This window comes from Gobius niger (assembly GCF_951799975.1).
Source record: "Gobius niger genome assembly, chromosome: 10".
Taxonomy (NCBI): Eukaryota; Metazoa; Chordata; class Actinopteri; order Gobiiformes; family Gobiidae; genus Gobius; species Gobius niger.
Window position 1 is genome coordinate 6870982 of NC_136861.1, and position 18608 is coordinate 6889589.

The 18608-nt window shown below is 39.8% G+C and overlaps 1 long non-coding RNA gene across 1 annotated transcript; it reads right to left on the reverse strand.

Moving 5' to 3' along the window:
- Nucleotides 1–612: 612 nt before the first annotated feature.
- On the reverse strand, nucleotides 613–10399 carry LOC306969421. Its single transcript, XR_013793323.1, has 3 exons — nucleotides 10329–10399; nucleotides 1731–1776; nucleotides 613–662 (listed from the first exon to the last, which is right to left on the reverse strand). It is a non-coding gene; the product is annotated as an uncharacterized lncRNA (long non-coding RNA).
- Nucleotides 10400–18608: the final 8209 nt, after the last annotated feature.

The following is an 18608-nucleotide window of genomic DNA, read 5'->3' on the forward strand; positions in this document are numbered from 1 at the left end:
GGAAACAGGTTTGTCACTGATTCACAAAGAGTCGATGGGGGAGGGGTGATTCTGTCTGTGTGAATGAGAACGGAGTCAGAGGGAGGGGAGGGTCAAACCAGGTCTGCACTGAACAACACTTAGTGAGTCAGTGTTTTACAGGAATAATATCTGTGACAGAACACTAACTCCTCTCCTGTTTCTGTCTGTAGAGAAATGGACCCAGCTCAGCCTCTGCAGACTCCTCCCGCACAGGGAAAGGCACACAGCTGCGAGGAGTGTGGAAAATTATTCACTAGAGAAGGGAGTCTGAAAAGACACAAGATTATTCACACTGGAGAGAAGCCCTATGAGTGTGATCAGTGTGGGAAAGGATTTACTACATCACAGTCCCTTGAACATCACATGAGGATCCACACTGGAGAAAAACCCTACAGCTGTGGGGATTGTGGTCAGACCTTCAGACGTTCATGTGATCTCACCTCCCATCAGAGGATCCACACTGGAGAGAAACCATATGAGTGTGAGCAGTGCGGGACAGCCTTCAGGAGATCACAACATCTTAAACAACACATGAGGATCCACACTGAGGAGAAGCCCTATGAATGTGATCAATGTGGGAAAGTCTTCAGTCAGTCTTCTAGCTTTAAATCTCACATGAGGATCCACACTGGAGAAAAGCCCTACAGCTGTGGGGAATGTGGTCAGACCTTCAGATTATTAAGTGGTCTCTCAAGTCACAAGACAATCCACACGGGAGAGAAGCCCTATGAGTGTGATCAGTGTGGGACAGCCTTCAGATGTTCTTCTTCTCTTAAAGCTCACATGAGTGTCCACACTGGACAAAAGCCATACAGATGTGGGGAGTGTGGTCAGACCTTCTCATTTTCAAAAAGTCTTTCAAGACACCAGAGAATCCACACTGGAGAAGCCCTAATAGAGTGAGCAGTTTTGTCGCCGTTTAAACAGATCCGACTCTACAGGAGCCACTGTGGAGCAGTTAACGGGACAAACACTGAAGAGCACAGAGCTGCTGAGGCAGGGTCATGTGACACTGGACCAACAGCTGGACTCACAGACATTAGATGCAGAGATGTTTGTGGAGTTCAGACTTGATCAATTTACTCGATTTTACCTGAATGTTTCAAAAATGCTGCAGTTTGTTTTTAATTTTTATAAAAGTTTTTTCTTTTTGACATTTCGTTTTGTTTACGAATAAAGTTTACTTTCTGACAAATTGAGTAGTACATTTATTCTGGTTCAGTGAAACCAGATGAAGGAAAATGTGTAACTACGGTCTTGAACATACAATACAATACCAGTGCAAACGTTGGTATGTTTTTGTCTCTTTTGGTTTCTCGTATAAGAGCCATGATCTAAATCACGATAAAAGGCATAAGATGTTTTTTTTTTGTTATAATGGAGCAATCATTTAAGAAATTAACTCATTGTATTCATAAATACATGAAATATGTTTTAAAAAAACATTAACATATTTTTCAACCCTGCTTCATGAAATGATGGATGAGTTTGTTTGGATGTTGGTAGTTCTTATGAGTTCAATGGAACATGGTAGAAAAAGTAATGCCTGTTCTCTGTTTGTGAAGTCCAAAGCTTAGATTGAGTGTGTACCAAACACTTTAAAAGAATCAGACACACATTTTAACCATGAGAATCCCTATGAGTGTGACCAGTGTGGGACCGCCTTCAGTCAGTTTTCTAACCTTAAAACTCACATGAGAGAGAAAAACTTACAGCTGTGAGGAATGTGGGAAGAAATTCAGTCAGCTCTCACATCTCAGAACACACAAGGCATTTCAGAGTAGAAAAAAAACATATGAGTGTGAACAGTGTGGGAAAGCCTTTTCTTCATCAAGGTGTCTGGAACATCACATGAGGATTCACAATGGAGATAAACCCTACGGCTGTGAGGAGTGTGAGAAGAAATTCAGATTTTCCGTAAGTCTTTCAAGACACCAGAGAATCCACACTGGAGAGAAACTACATGAGTGTGATCAGTGTGGGCCCGCTTTCATTCAGTCTTCTAAACCTTTAACCTTACACAAGAATCCACCCTTTAGAAAATCCCCGCTAGAGTGATGAGTTTTGTAACCATTGTCAGTGATCCAACTCTACAGGAGCCACTTTGGGGCAGAACCATCCAGGAGCAGAGTGGAAGCAGGTCAGAGAATCAGAGACATTAAAGGGACAAACAGTGAAGAGACGGGTCAAATGCAGAGGTCAGGTCTGCTTCATGACATCAATATTTTTGTGATTTTCATCTTCATTTTTTATTTCATGAGCATTATTATATTTTTTTTTTCACAAATAAAATTTACTTTGTAGCCAACTAGTAAATTCAGACTGTTTGTTACGTTTTTTTTTCTACGGTTTCTGCTTGTCACATTTCTTTGTTGATGATATACTGAACTCACTTTACTTCCTTCCTGTTCATCCTCACATGGGGCGGCTTTCCTTGGTAAGAGTTTGTCATATGCACATTTGTTTAGACTTGTATTCTAGCTTTTGACTGCATAATCACCACCTTTAATGCTTGTGTCTGTTTTCTTACCCATGTGTGTCTGTCTGCCCTAATTCATCTTCCATCAAATCTTCTGTCCAATAAATATTGTATAAACTGTTCACTCCTGGTATTGCATTCTGCTCGATGTCCCATGGTGGTAAAACAAATCCTCTGAACATCACATCAGTCCTACTCAAACTTTTGATTTTACAACAGTGAAACTAGATGAATGAAAATGTGCGTAGCTGTGTTGAATCTAACCAAAAAAACAATAGTGAACTTGTGGACAGTGTGGACACACAGCCAAGTCTTAAAGTAGAAATTACACTTGAAGGCAATAACATCTCTGGTCAAACACAAAGTTGTTTTTTCCCCCCAACACTATACCCTAAAAGAAAGACACAGGTTAAGATTAGTCTGTGGTGCCATTAGGGTCAACAACTCTGCTTAAGAGGCTTTGCTTTAAACACAGTCATTTCAGTCAGAATCAGAAACATCCATGTGTGCTTCCGGTGACGAGAGCATGGACGCGTGAGTGTGCAGCTCCTCTCAAACTTTGAACCAATTCGAAGAGATAATGGTTTAAAGTGAAAAATCATGAAAGAGACTTATGCTTATATGTGACAAGGAATGTATCTCCGCTCTGGTAAAGTTGCAGAAAAAACGGGAAAAGAGAAAAAGAGAAAGAAGAAAGACAAAAGCATGGCGAACATAGACGAGCAGCGCTTGAAGGCGGTGTTCAAAGATGCCGCAGCTGAAATCATTCAAGAGCTGCGTGAGTTTCGCGGAGAATTTAGAGAATTCCGAGAAGAAACAAAGAGGGAAATGGACGAAATAAAGAAAGAAATTGGACAGCATAAGTCCGAAATGAAAGGCATGGCCGAACGCGCGACCGCAGTGGAGGAAAGGGTTAACGGCGCCGAGGAAAGAGAAATTATCCTTGTGGAAGTGATAGAAGGGCTCACACAAGATATGGACGATATGCAGAAGCGGGTTGAATATTTAGAAAATAAATCGAGGCAAATGAACGTGCGCATCTACAATGTGAAGGAGGAGAATGACCCTGCTAATATGATAAACTTTGTAGAAACGCTTCTATATGAAACTCTGCAAATCCCGAAAGAACAACTGGGAATTGTGGCAGCGCACCGTTCTGTAGCAACCAAAAAGGCAGACGCATCATGGAACAAGCCACGAAGTATCATCGCTCGCTTCCCAACTTGGGAGGCTAAGCAACAGGTGCTGAGAGCCGCATGGGCGAGGAAAGAAGTGCTCTACCGCGGAGACCGCATCTACCTGGATCAAGACTTCACAGCGAAACTACAAACCCAAAGGAAAGGCTTCATGCGCATCCGAAGCCATCTGAAAGAGACGGGTATTAAATCGCACGTCCGATACCCAGCGAAGCTGTTCGTGTTGGAAGAAAACGGTCCGAAGATCTACAACACTCCACAGGAGGCAGAGCAGACCTACGGCCTCACCCCAAGCGCTAGACCTAAGGAGCGGGGAGAATGGATGCGCCAGCTGAAACGCTTGGGATGGGAGAGGGTGAAGAACGGGAGTGATGGTTAAGCTGAATGGAGGAGGTGATGAATAGAAAGAAGAAGAAGAAAGGTATGGACATTTAAAATGCTTTGGGGGAGTGGAAAGTAATTTAGTACATACAAACATTGAGTTGGACTTTGTGACATGGGGTATGAAGTAGTATAGGTGCACTGTCGGGAATTACTGTATGTTATTGAAGCACTATTAAAAGGACAAAACGGGAACCACTCTCCAAATTTAATTTTGTTTAATTTAGTTTAAGCTGTTTTTTTTTTCTTTTTTTCTTTTTTGAGCTTATAATTTTTTATTTATTTATTGCTAGCTGTTTCTCTGTTTATGTATGTCTCTCTGTTTGTTTGTTTGTTTGTTTGTTTGTTTGTTTGTTTGTTTATGTATGTATGTTTGTTTGTCTGTTTGTTTGTTTTTCTGTCAGTTTGACCCATAGAATTAGACTTTTTTTTTTCTCTCTTCTTCTTCTCTCTCTTCGCTTCTTTCTTTTTCTCTCAACCAGGCTGCTATCTTTATTTTAGCCTACTCCTCCTTTAGCCTAGGCCTACTTATTCTCAAGAGACATAGCCTTTCTCTAAATTACTATTACTATTATTATTTTTTGTATTAAGACATGACAGAACTAAAAGGTTCGGAGTTTGAGAGATTTATGGGCTGCCAGCCGTTTTTGAGTTAAAGTGTTCTAGAATGAACACGGATATCATGCAAAAAGAAATGCATGAAATTCCACAAAGACCATCATTGAGAATGATGGACCAATTGGAAGTAATTTTTGGTTTTTTACTTTTTTTCTGAGGAGGAATATAAATGTAGTTTTTTCTTACGGCTTTGTAGTTTTTTAGTTTCGTCTTCTAAAAAAGAAAATACAAGTGATAAAAATTGTGTCACAAAATATAAATGGCCTTAATAACTGTATTAAAAGGAAAAGAGTTTTACAAAGTTTAAAAAGAGAGGGGGATATAATATTTCTGCAAGAAACGCATTTAAATAAAATGGAGCATGAGAAACTTGGTAAATTGGCTTCAGCCCATGTCTTTGCATCCTCTTATAGCACAGCAAGAAGAGGAGTGGCTACTATAATACCGAAACGTATCCCGTTTGAACTTGAAACATGTGTTAAAGATAAAGAGGGCAGATATGTGTTAGTAGTGGGAAAGGTAGATGGTAAGGCGATGTCTTTGTTAAATATCTATAACCCACCTGGACAAGATTCTGAGTTCATGAGGAGAATGGTCTCATTACTAATTACAAAAGCAAAAGGGTTAGCAATCATGGGAGGGGATTTTAATATGGCAATGTCTGCTAAAGATACTCAAAGCAAAGGGAAACATAAAGCTGAAAAAACAGCAACATTATTAAAAAACATAGAAAAGGAATTGGGTTTGACAGATATATGGAGACATCTCAACCCTCATGAAAGAAAATTTACTTTCTACTCAGATGCACATAAGATCTATTCCCGGCTGGATTATTTTTTTTATGTTTAAGGAAGACATCACAAAAAGTAACGTGAAATAAGTGTGAAATAAGACCTATAACATTGGGGGACCATGCTCCAATTTGTTTAACTATATCTCTGGGAAATGGAAAAGGAAGAACATTATGGAGATTAAATAATTCTTTACTTCAAGATGAACCTGTTACAGACAGAATCCAACAAATTATAGAGGCCTTCTTTCAAAATAATGATAAAGAGGAGACAACACCAGTTATACTGTGGGAAGCTCCAAAAGCTACCATACGTGGTGAAATAATATCCCTCACTTCTTGGAGAAAGAAAATGTATATGCAAGACATGAATAATGTAAAAAGTGAGATAGAGCGATTGCAACAGGAACATGAACAGACAGGAAACTACCAAATTAAGAAAAAGCTAATAGAAAAACAAAACAAATTGAATGAAATTCTGACAGAGGACATAGTCAAATCTCTTGCATTTACCAAACAAAAATTTTATGATAATGGTCCCAAAGCTTTAAAGCTGCAAGCCTTTAAACTGAAAAAGCAAAGAGAACAGGCAACTATCGCAAAAATTCAAGGAAATGCTTCTAACTACCATACAGAGAAAAATGAAATCACAGAATGTTTTCTTAAATACTATAGCGATCTGTATGAGGAAACAGGATGTAGAAGTAGGGAAAGCAGACAATATCTGGATTCACTAAATCTACAGCAGGTAACTTCAGAACAAAATGCAGAACTTATAAAACCAGTGACTGAACAAGAAGTCCTGGCTGCGATACAGAAGAGTAAGGTGGATAAGAGTCCAGGAAGTGACGGATACACTAATGAATTTTATAAATACTTTAGCAAATTACTAGTACCAATTCTATGTAGGTTGTTCAACTGGATAATCACAAGAGCTGTTTGGCCCCCCACATGGAATGATTCAATAATTAGTGTTCTTCCAAAAGAAGGTAAAGATCTAACTAAATGCAGCTCATACAGACCAGTGTCTTTACTAAATGTGGACCAAAAAATATTCACATCAATTATGGCTAACAGACTATCACTAATAGTTCCGCATTTGATAAATAAAGACCAAACCGGTTTTGTGCAGGGAAGACTGTTGTCAGACAACGTGAGAAGGATTCTGAATTTGGTAGATTGGGCAGAGAGACATAGGCAGCAGGCTCTAATGTTGACATTAGATGCCGAAAAAGCCTTTGACCGGCTATCTTGGGATTTTATTTTTGACACATGTAAATCTTTTGGTTTCCATGACTCTTTTATAAATGTTCTGAGAGTGATGTATAAGAACCCTCAAGCAGTTGTAAAGGTAAACGGAGAACTGTCGAGGACGTTTAGCCTGCACCGTGGTGTAAGGCAGGGCGACTGTCTCTCACCGCTGGTTTATGTACTGTGTATAGAGCCTTTAGCAGAGAGCATAAGACAAAATAGAAATATAAGTGGGATTAGTCTGGGGGGTTATGAATACAAATTAGCGATGTATGCAGACGATGTGATGGTGACAATGTTGGAGGTTGGGAAATCCTTGGATAACCTAATGGAAGAAATACAAAAGTATAGTCAACACTCCGGGTATAAGCTAAACACACATAAAACAGAGGCTATGATGATAGGAGAGGTTGATAACGAAATCAAGAGTAAATTTAATTTTAGATGGGACTGTGAGCATGTAAAGTACCTGGGGGTATATATACCAAAAAGCATGGGTAAACTTTTTGAAATTAATTATGATAAATTAATCAATCAGGTTAAAACAGAGTTTAGTAGATCGAAGATTTTGAATTTATCAATGCTTGAGAAAATTCAGTCTATCAAAATGATTACTTTACCCAGATTTTTATTTATGTTTCAAACTTTGCCGAGCTACATACCACCCAGGTACTTTAAAGAATGGGATAATTTGATGAGAACATTTATCTGGGACGACAAAAAACCACGGGTGAAACTAAAAAATGTAAAACTGCCAAAATCAGGGGGAAGGTTAGCACTACCAGATTTAGAGACATATTTCAAAGTAGCCCAGGTAAAGTCAATAATAACCTGGATAAGTGACTCTAATAATCCAAGATGGAAAGAAATCGAGACACACAAGGTACATTTAATCAAATCTGCTATATTCCTAACTAAAGATAAAGAACTTAAAGAAGAAATAAAGAATAACTACTGTATAGAGAAAACCATTAAGGTGTGGAAAAGAATTATTAGATGTATGAAGATAAAACATGAAGAAATGGTTTATTTGAGGGAAATATCTAGAGATCCTGAATTTAAGGCAAACACATCGGATTTTTTATTCAATAACTGGGCAGAAAATGGACTCATAAGATTCCATCAAATGTTTAAAAATGGTGAAATGGAATCTTTTGAAAATGTGTCCAAACAATATAAGATACCAAGAACCCAATTTTATAAATATTTACAAGTCAGAAGCTATTTGAATAGTACATTGGGAAAGATTAAATATGACCTAAACCCCCTGAGTCTATATGGCAAATAACCGTAATAGGAAACAAAAAAATGCTTTGAGTCAGCTTTACCAAATTTTATTGCAGCAAAAAGAGAAAATAGCAACCAATGTTAAGATAAAATGGGAAGAAGAGTTTAATATACAAATAACTGAAAATGAATGGGAACAGATTTGTGCTGGGGTCCATACAACTGTGGGTTCCTTATTTTGGAGAGAGTTCGCTTGGAAAATAATTATGAGATACTTCTTGACTCCAGAAAGTATGAGCAAATATAAAGGGGCAAATTGTAAATGTTGGAGGAATTGTGGAGAGGAAAATGCAAATCACACACATATTTTCTATACTTGTAAAGTATTACAACCTTACTGGAAAGAAGTATTTCAAATTATTGAAGCGATTCTGGGAAAGAAACTTGATTTGAAATCAGAAAATATTATATTAGGAAAAATACCAATTAATATTAACTCAGATGAAAAATATATCTTCCAAATTCTTAGAATTACAGCTCTAAAGATTATAACAAAGGAGTGGAAAAAAAGTAATCCACTGGATATTAAAAAATGGATTAATATTATTCAAGAAGTAAAATTGAATGAGAAGATAACTCACAAAATAAGGAACATGGGCCATGAGTTTGACAAAAAATGGTTTATAAAAGAAATAGGAAGTGCATAAAGACTGTGGATTGGCGTTGATTATGCGGCGGAGGTTGAAATGTTTTATTTAAAAATAAATAAATAAATGAAAGTGGTAACCAAAGTTGCTTTTTATACAAATGCACTAAAAGGATACCTAAAAATAATCATTTAGTGGTGTAGTAAGTTTACATGCATGGGTCGCGTGCGTGTGAAGGCATGTGCTGTCCCAAATCAAATAAACAAACATAATACGCCGCAAAATCAACGCTGACTGGTGTATTGTTGTATTGCTCTGTTATTTGCGTATTAAGGCCATTTATATCACTTATATTGTTTGTATCCTGTACATTCTGCAAGAACGGCAAATGTGGATAACTGTGTGCAAGACAGACTGGACTCTCTCCTCCTCGTTATATATTTTATTATATATATCTTTTTTTTTTTTCATTTTTTTTTTTCATTTTTGTATGTATGTCTGTCTGTTTTGTTTTGTTTTGCATTTGTGTGTATGTTTTTGTATATTAGTTGCAGTATATGGTTTGTATTTCTTTTGAAAAAAATAATAAAAAAATAATAATAAAAAAATAAAAAATAAAATAATAAAAATAAAAAAAATAAACACAGTCATTTAAACATTCATGCAAAGAGGATTAAATGTCGATTTAATCCTGTAAAGTATGATAAATACTACCAATAATTACAAATATAGTCATAACTTGTCCTGCTTTCAAAATAAACAAGACTAAACAAATAGAGCCCATGCACATAGACCAGACACAAACACTTTTTCTCAAATGTAAAACCATCATCTCTGATTTGTCTCCAATTTTTCAACCAGAATAAAAGTTTGAAAAGTGCATTAATCGAAGCCAATGTCTGATAATCAAGTTTTCACTATATATCAGTTGAAAGGAGAAGGAGTGTTTGTACAGGATGATGTCAGCAGGGGGCAGCAGAGGTTTCATCCACTCTGGTTGGGGAGGGGTCATTTGGGGGAGGGGCTAATACAGGAAGAGCCACAAAGGCACCTGGGAGGAATCTGCTGATTTGGAGGGAATATCCAGGACACACAGAGCAGCTCCACAGTCTGTCTGCACAGGTGAGTAGGATCAGTGTATTGTGACGAGTGATCAGGGATGTGACTCTGAATCTGAAGGAAAAACAAGATAATCTCTGTTTAATGGAGGGAAGTCAGTAGCACAGAGTCATCAAGACACTGCTAATGTTTCCATAGAAGGCACAGACTAAAGTCAAGACGAGATTTACAATTGAAAACAGATACAGGACTTTCTTCTTGCAGCTCCAGCACTCAGACGCTGATGTGGAAACAGGTTTGTCACTGATTCACAAAGAGTCGATGGGGGAGGGGTGATGCTCTCTGTGTGAATGAGAACAGAGTCAGAGGGAGGGGAGGGTCAAACCAAGTCTGCACAGAACAACACTTAGTGAGTCAGTGTTTTACAGGAATAATATCTGTGACAGAACACTAACTCCTCTCCTGTTTCTGTCTGAAGAGAAATGGACCCAGCTCAGCCTCAGCAGACTCCTCCCGCACAGGGAAAGACACACAGCTATGAGGAGTGTGGGAAGTCATTTACAAGAGCACAAAGTCTGAAAAGACACAATATTATCCACATTGGAGAGAAGGCCTTTGCATGTGATCAGTGTGGGACGGCCTTCAGGAGGTCACAGGACCTAAAGCGTCACATGAGAGTCCACACTGGAGAAAAGCCTTACAGCTGTGAAGAGTGTGGAAAGAAATTCAGGCAGCTCTCACATTTCAGACGTCACATGAGAATCCACACGAGAGTGAATCCCTGAAAGAGTTCCCAGTTGGGTCGCCATTATCAGCAATCTGACTCTACAGGAGCCACTGTGGAGCAGAACCATCCAGGAGCAGAGTGGAAGCAGGTCAGAGAATCAGAAACGTTAAAGGGACAAACACTGTGGAGCACAGAGCTGCTGAGGCAGGGTCACGTGATGCTTGTTAGAGACAGGTCTCATGCAGAGGTCAGATCTGTTTAATGACATCATTATTCCAACACTCAAATATGCTGCTGTTTTTTATATTTGTGTTTAAGTATATATGTAAGGGATAATGTATAGAACGCTGGTCATTATCGGGAAAATAAGTACCGACAGGGCGAACTGGACCCCGACGCGAAGCGGAGGGGTCTTGTTTCGCTGAGAGTGAAACCAGATGAAGGAAAATGTGTAACTACCCGGGGCTACAATTCTGTTTAAGCCCCGGGGCCTATGGGTGCATTAAGGTGGGCCTGGTTAGTTCTTTGTGCATCTAATATCAATACCTGCACTTCATGTAACAGTGGCAGAAGATGAAGTTAACCAGTTAAAACTTTAAACCGACATTTGGTTTTGATGTTTTATTTTTGACTTTGTTCACATAAACAAAGCTAAAAATCACAACAATTATTTGTTCATTAATATTGTCTGGGTGTGTGGACATTTATTTTTTGTTGAGTAAAGGGTTTTTACTGACCAACAAAGAGCTTGTGTAGATTTTCAAAAAAATATCTCTGCTTTTGTTCTTACCAAGGTTTACTGTAAGGAATGATCTCTTCCATTCACACTGGAACGCTATTGTTGATGACAGAGCTGATCTGGACTCAGTGAATTTGAATGTAAACCAGTTTGAAAGCTGTAGGAGTTGAAAGGAGAAAGGGTGTTTGTACAGCACAATGACAGCAGGGGGCACTAACTCCTCTCCTGTTTCTGTCTGCAGAGAAAAGGACCCAGCTCAGCCTCAGCAGACTCCTCACACACAAGGAAAGATACACAGCCATGAGGAGTGTGGGAAATCATTCTGGACATCATCTCATCTAAAACTACACAAGATGATCCACACTGAGGAGAAGCCGTACGAATGTGATCAATGTGGGAAAGTCTTCAGTCAGTCTTCTAATCTTAAATCTCACATGAGAGTCCACACTGGAGAGAAACCATACAACTGCAAAGACTGTGGAAAGAAATTCAGTCAGTCCTCAAATCTCAGAAGGCACATGACAGTTCATAGTGGAATAAAACCACATGAGTGTGATCAGTGTGGGAAAGCATTTACGAGATCACAGTCCCTAGAACATCACATGAGGATCCACACTGGAGAGAAACCATATGAGTGTGAGCAGTGCGGGAAACACTTTGCTTGCTAATACACATCCTCTGAATAAGAATACTTTACACTTGACAGCAACAACATCCCTGGTAAAACACAAAGTATATTTAATCGTTTTTTGTTTTTTTTTACCCAGCACTATACCCCAACAGTCACTGGTTAAGATAAGACTGTGGTGCCATGAAGGTCAACAACAACATGGTTCAAGTTACTTTCCAGGCTGAGGCTCTGCTTAATGCTTTAAACACGGTCATCTAAACATTCATGCAAAGAGGAATAAATGTGGATTTCATTATGTAAAGTATGATAAATACTACCTATAATTACAAACATAATCATAACTTGTCCTGCTTTCAAATTAAGCAAGACTAAACAAATACAGCCCATGCACATAGACCAGACACAGACACTTGTAAAGTTTTCAACCAGAATAAAAGTTTGAAAAGTGCATTAATCGAATGTTGGATAATGATGTTTTCTCTCTAAAAGAGCTGAAAGGAGGAGGGGTGTTTGTGCTGGATGATGTCAGCAGGGGGCAGCAGAGGTTTCATCCACTCTGGTTGGGGAGGGGTCATTTCGGGGAGGGGCTAATACAAGAAGAGCCACAAAGGCACCTGGGAGGATTCTGCTGATGTGGAGGAAATATCCAGGACACAGAGCAGCTCCACAGTCTGTCTGCACACAGGTGAGTAGGATCTGTGTATTGTGACGAGTGATCAGGGATGTGAATCTAAAAACAACATCAATGATTAAAAAACATGATCTCTGTTTAATGGAGGAAAGTCAGTAGCTGGCTGTGGCCAAAGCGCTAAACTGTGACTAAGGTGACGTGAACAGACTGCCGGCCTCTGATTGGCCAACAGGGTTAGGACAGCCCTCACTATTAACATGCAGCTCATATGGATTTAACATTTCACGACATCAAACCACTGTATGAGGTCAGGGGATTTTGCCGACATTAGCATTTAGCATCTGTTAGCACAACTTAAGCTGATGTTAGCATAATATTTGCATGTTGCTTACCTTCATTGGAGTCTTTTTAGCTGCTTACTTCTTGTAGTATTCGCATTGGAGTCGATACATGCACGTAGATCGTGGCGTGTGCGGGAGAGAAACAACAGCATTTGTGACTCAGTGTTTTACATAACATTGTCTGTAACAGAACACTAATTCCTTTCATTTTTCTGTCTGCAGAGAAATGGACCCAGCTCAGACTCTTCAGACTCCCCACACACAGGGAAAGATGCACAGCTGTGAGGAGTGTGGGAAATCATTCAGTACATCATCTCATCTAAAACGACACAAGAATGTGATCAATGTGGGAAAGCCTTCTGTCAGTCTTCTAACCTTCAATCTCACATGAGGATCCACACGGGAGAGAAACCATATGAGTGTGATCAGTGCGGGAAAAACTTTGCTTCATCACACTCCCTCAAATGTCACATGAGGATCCACACTGGAGAGAGGCCACACAAGTGTGGGCATTGTGAGACAATCTTTGCTGAGTCAGGCGGCCTCAGAAAACACATGAGAGTCCACACTGGAGAAAAAACATACAACTGTGAAGAGTTGGGAAAGAAATTCAGTCAGTCCTCAAATCTCAGAAGGCACATGACAGTTCATCGTGGAATAAAACCATATGTGTGTGATCAGTGTGGAAAAGCATTTACTACATCACAGTCCCTTGAACATCACATGAGGATCCACACTGGAGAAAAGCCCTACAGGTGTAAGGAGTGTGGTCAGACCTTCAGAATTTTAACTAGACTCACCTAACACCACAAAATCCACACTGGAGGGAAGCCCCACTAGAGTTTAGTAACCATTATCACAGATCTGACTCTACAGAAGCCACTGTGGAGCAGAACCCTCCAGGAGCAGAGTGGAAGCAGGTCAGAGAAGATCTGGACTCACAGACATTAGAGACGGGTGAAATGCAAAGGTCAAATCTGTTCAATGACGTCATCATAACAAGCTGCAAGTTTGATTTTGCTTTTATCAAATGTAAAGCTTAACTTTTTTATAATGACATTTTTCTTTTTATTACGAATAAAATGTACTTTCTGACAAACTGAGCTCATTCTGTTCTTTACATTTGTTCTGAAGGTTTTTTATTTGTTTGATATGTTTTGTTAATGCTGTACTTTCCTCACTTTACTTCCTGCTGCTCCTCCTCATTTTGGATTGGTTCCACAGCAACTTGGTTAATTCCCTTCACCTGTTGTATCACATTAAGAAGTCTGCATCCTCTCACCTTCCTCTTTTGGTCATCCTCACGTAGGGCGACTTTCCTTGGCAGGAGCTGGTTTCATGCACATTTATTTAGACTTGTATTTTAGCATATGACTGATCCATGTGTTTGACATCAAGTCATCTGTCCAATGAATATTGTATAAACTCCTGGTGTTGCATTCTGCCCGATGCCCCATGGTGGTAATACACATCCTCTGAATAAGAATACATTACCCGGTAAAACACAAAGAATATTTAATGGTTACACCCTAACAGTCAAACACAGATGAAGATTAGACTGTGGTGCTCTGAAGGACTACAACAAGCTTACACATGGGTCCAGTTATACGGTCATTAAAACACTGCTTCAAAAAGGAATTAATTTAGACCTAATTATGTAAAGTATGATAAATGCTGATAATGGGTTTGGGTAATTGTGTCTTTTATGACCTGAAGAGCTATGAAGAAGCTTCTGTGACTAGAAGCAAAACATCCTCAACTTAACCAAACCCAGTCCAGTCGATGATTTAACCTTTTTCTATGATGGAAACTCCCTGGATGAATGAGAGCCTTCACAAACCAGAATAGAAGTTTGAAAAGTGCATTAATCGAAGGCAATGTTGGATAATGATGTTTTCTATATAAAGGAGCTGAAAGGAGGAGGGGTGTTTGTGCAGGATAATGTCAGCAGGGGGCAGCAGAGGCTTCATCCACACAGGTGAGGGAGGGGTCATTTAGGGGAGGGGCTAATGCAGGAAGAGCCATAAAGGCACCTGGGAGTTTTCTGCTGATTAAGAGGAAATATCCAGGACAAAAAACAGCTCCACAGTCTGTCTGCACACAGGTGAGTAGGATCTGTGTATTGTGACGAGTGATCAGGGACGTGACTCTGAATCTGAAGGAAAAACAAGATAATCTCTGTTCAATGGAGGGAAGTCAGTAGCACAGAGTCATCAAGACACTGCCAATGTTTCCATAGAAGGCACAGACTAAAGTCAAGACGTGATTTACAATTGAAAACAGATACAGGACTTTCTTCTTGCAGCTCCAACACTCACACGCTTTTGGAAACATTTGGATTTGGAAACAGGTTTGTCATTGATTCACAAAGAGTCGTGATACTGTCTGTGTGAATGAGAACAGAGTCAGAGGGAGGGGAGGGTCAAACCAGGTCTGCACTGAACAACACTTAGTGAGTCAGATTTTTACAGGAATAATATCTGTGACAGAACACTAACTCCTCTCCTGTTTCTGTCTGTAGAGAAATGGACCCAGCTCAGCCTCTACAGACTCCCCACACACAGAGAAAGATGCACAGCTGTGAGGAGTGTGGAAAATCATTCAGTACATCATCTATTCTAAAACGACACAAGATTATTCACACTGAGGAGAAGACCTTTGAATGTGATCAATGTGGGAAAGTCTTCAGTCAGTCTTCAAGCCTTAAATCTCACATGAGGATCCACACTGGAGAGAAACCATATGAGTGTGAGCAGTGCGGGACAGCCTTCAGGAGATCAGAACATCTTCAACAACACATGAGAGTCCACACTGAAGAAAAAACATACAACTGTGAAGAGTGTGGAAAGAAATTCAGGCAGTCCTCAAATCTCAGAACACACATGACAGTTCATAGTGGAATAAAGCCACATGAGTGTGATCAGTGTGGGAAATACTTTGCTTCATCACAGTCCCTCAAACAACACATGAGGATCCACACTGGAGAAAAGCCTTAGAGCCGTGAGTGTGGTCAGACCTTTAGATTTTTAACTAGTCTCACCTAACACCAGAAAATCCACACTGGAGGGAAGCCCCACTAGAGTTTAGTAACGATTATCACAGATCTGACTCTACAGGAGCCACTGTGGAGCAGAACCCTCCAGGAGCAGAGTGGAAGCAGGTCAGAGAAGATCTGGACTCACAGACATTAGAGACGGGTCAAATGCAGAGGTCAAATCTGTTCAATGACGTCATCATAACAAGCTGCAAGTTTGATTTTGCTTTTATCAAATGTAAAGCTTAACTTTTTTATATGATTTTTTTTTTTACAAATAAAATGTACTTTCTGACAAACTGAGCTCATTCTGTTCATTACATTTGTTCAGAAGGTTTTTTTTTTGTTTCTTATGTTTTGTTAATGCTGTACTTTCCTCACTTTAATTCCTGCTCCTCCTCCTCATTTTGGATTGGTTCCACAGCAACTTGGTTAATTCCCTTCACCTGTTGTGTCACATTAAGAAGTCTGCATCCTCTCACCTTCCTCTTTTGGTCATCCTCACGTAGGGCGACTTTCCTCGGCAGGAGCTGGTTTCATGCACATTTATTTAGACTTGTATTCTGGCATATGACTGATCCATCTGTTTGACATCAAGTCATCTGTCCAATGAATATTGTATAAACTCCTGGTGTTGCATTCTGCCCGATGCCCCATGGTGGTAATACACATCCTCTGAATAAGAAAACATTACACTTCATGGCAACAACATCCCTGGTAAAACACAAAGAATGTTTAATGGTTTTGTTTTTTTTAACCAGGACTATACCCCAACAGTCAAACACAGGTGAAGATTAGACTGTGGTGCCATGAAGGTCTACAACAAGCTTACACATGGGTCCAGTTACACGGTCATTAAAACACTGCTTTAAAAATAAATTAATTTAGACTTAATTATGTAAAGTATGACAAATGCTGATAATGGGTTTGGGTAATTGTGTCTTTTATGACCTGAAGAGCTTTGAAGAAGCTTCTGTGACTAGAAGCAAAACGTCCTCAACTTTACCAAACCCAGCCCAGTCGGATTTAACCTTTTTCTATGATGGAAACTCCCTGGATGAATGAGAGCCTTCACAAACCAGAATAAAAGTTGGATAATGATGTTTTCTCTATAAAAGAGCTGAAAGGAGGAGGGGTGTTTGTGCAGGATAAGGTCAGCAGGGGGCAGCGGAAGCTTTTCCCTCTACTATGGTGAGGGAGGGGTCCATTGGGGGAGGGGCTAATGCAGGAAGAGCCACAAAGGCACCTGGGAGGACTCTGCTGATTAAGAGAAAATATCCAGGACACACAGAGCAGCTCCACAGTCTGTCTGCACACAGGTGAGTAGGATCTGTGTATTGTGACGAGTGATCAGGGATGTGGCTCTAAGCACATAGATCGTGGCGTGTGCGGGAGAGGAACAACAGCATTTGTGACTCAGTGTTTTACATAACATTGTCTGTAACAGAACACTAATTCCTTCCATTTTTCTATCTGCAGAGAAATGGACCCAGCTCACAGTCTGCAGACTCCCCACACACAGGGAAAGATGCACAGCTGTGAGGAGTGTGGGAAATCATTCAGTACATCATCTCATCTAAAACGACACAAGATGATCCACACTGAAGAGAAACCACATGAGTGTGATCAGTGTGGGAAAGCATTTACTACATCACAGTCCGTAGAACATCACATGAGGATCCTCACTGGAGAAAAACCCTACAACTGTGAAGAGTGTGGAAAGAAATTCAGTCAGTCCTCGACTCTCAGAAGGCACATGACAGTTCATAGTGGAATAAAGCCATGTGTGTGTGATCAGTGTGGAAAAGCATTCACTACATCACAGTCCCTCAAACAACACATGAGGATCCACACTGGAGAAAAACCCTACAGGTGTGAGGAGTGTGGTCAGACCTTCAGAATTTTATGCGGTTTCAAATCACATCAGAGGATCCACACTGGAGAGAAACCGTATGAGTGTGATCAGTGTGGGAAAGCATTCAGACCTAGCCTTAGAGCCGTGAGTGTGGTCAGACCTTCAGATGTTTAACTAGACTCACCTAACACCAGAAAATCCACACTGGAGGGAAGCCCCACTAGAGTTTAGTAACCATTGTCACAGATCTGACTCTACAGGAGCCACTGTGGAGCAGAACCCTCCAGGAGCAGAGTGGAAGCAGGTCAGAGAAGATCTGGACTCACAGACATTAGAGACGGGTCAAATGCAGAGGTCAAATCTGTTCAATGACGTCATCATAACAAGCTGCAAGTTTGATTTTGCTTTTTATCAAATGTAAAGCTTAACTTTTTTATAATGAAATGTTTTCTTTTTTTTACAAATAAAATGTACTTTCTGACAAACTGAGCTCATTCTGTTCATTATATTTATTCTGAAGGTATTTTTTTTCTTATGTACTTACTTTCCTGACTATACTTACTGCTGCTCCTCCTCATTTTGGATTGGTTCCACAGCAACTTGGTTAATTCCCTTCACCTGTTGTATCACATTAAGAAGTCTGCATCCTCTCACCTTCCTCTTTTGGTCATCCTCACGTAGGGCGACTTTCCTTGACAGGAGCTGGTTTCATGCACATTTATTTAGACTTGTATTCTAGCATATGACTGATCCATCTGTTTGACATCAAGTCATCTGTCCAATGAATATTGTATAAACTCCTGGTGTTGCATTCTGCCCGATGCCCCATGGTGGTAATACACATCCTCTGAATAAGAAAACATTACACTTGACGGCAACAATATCTCTGGTTAAACACAAAGAATATTTAATGGTTTTGTTTTTTTTTCCTAGCACTATACCCCAAAAGTCAAACACAGGTGAAGATTAGACTGTGGTGCC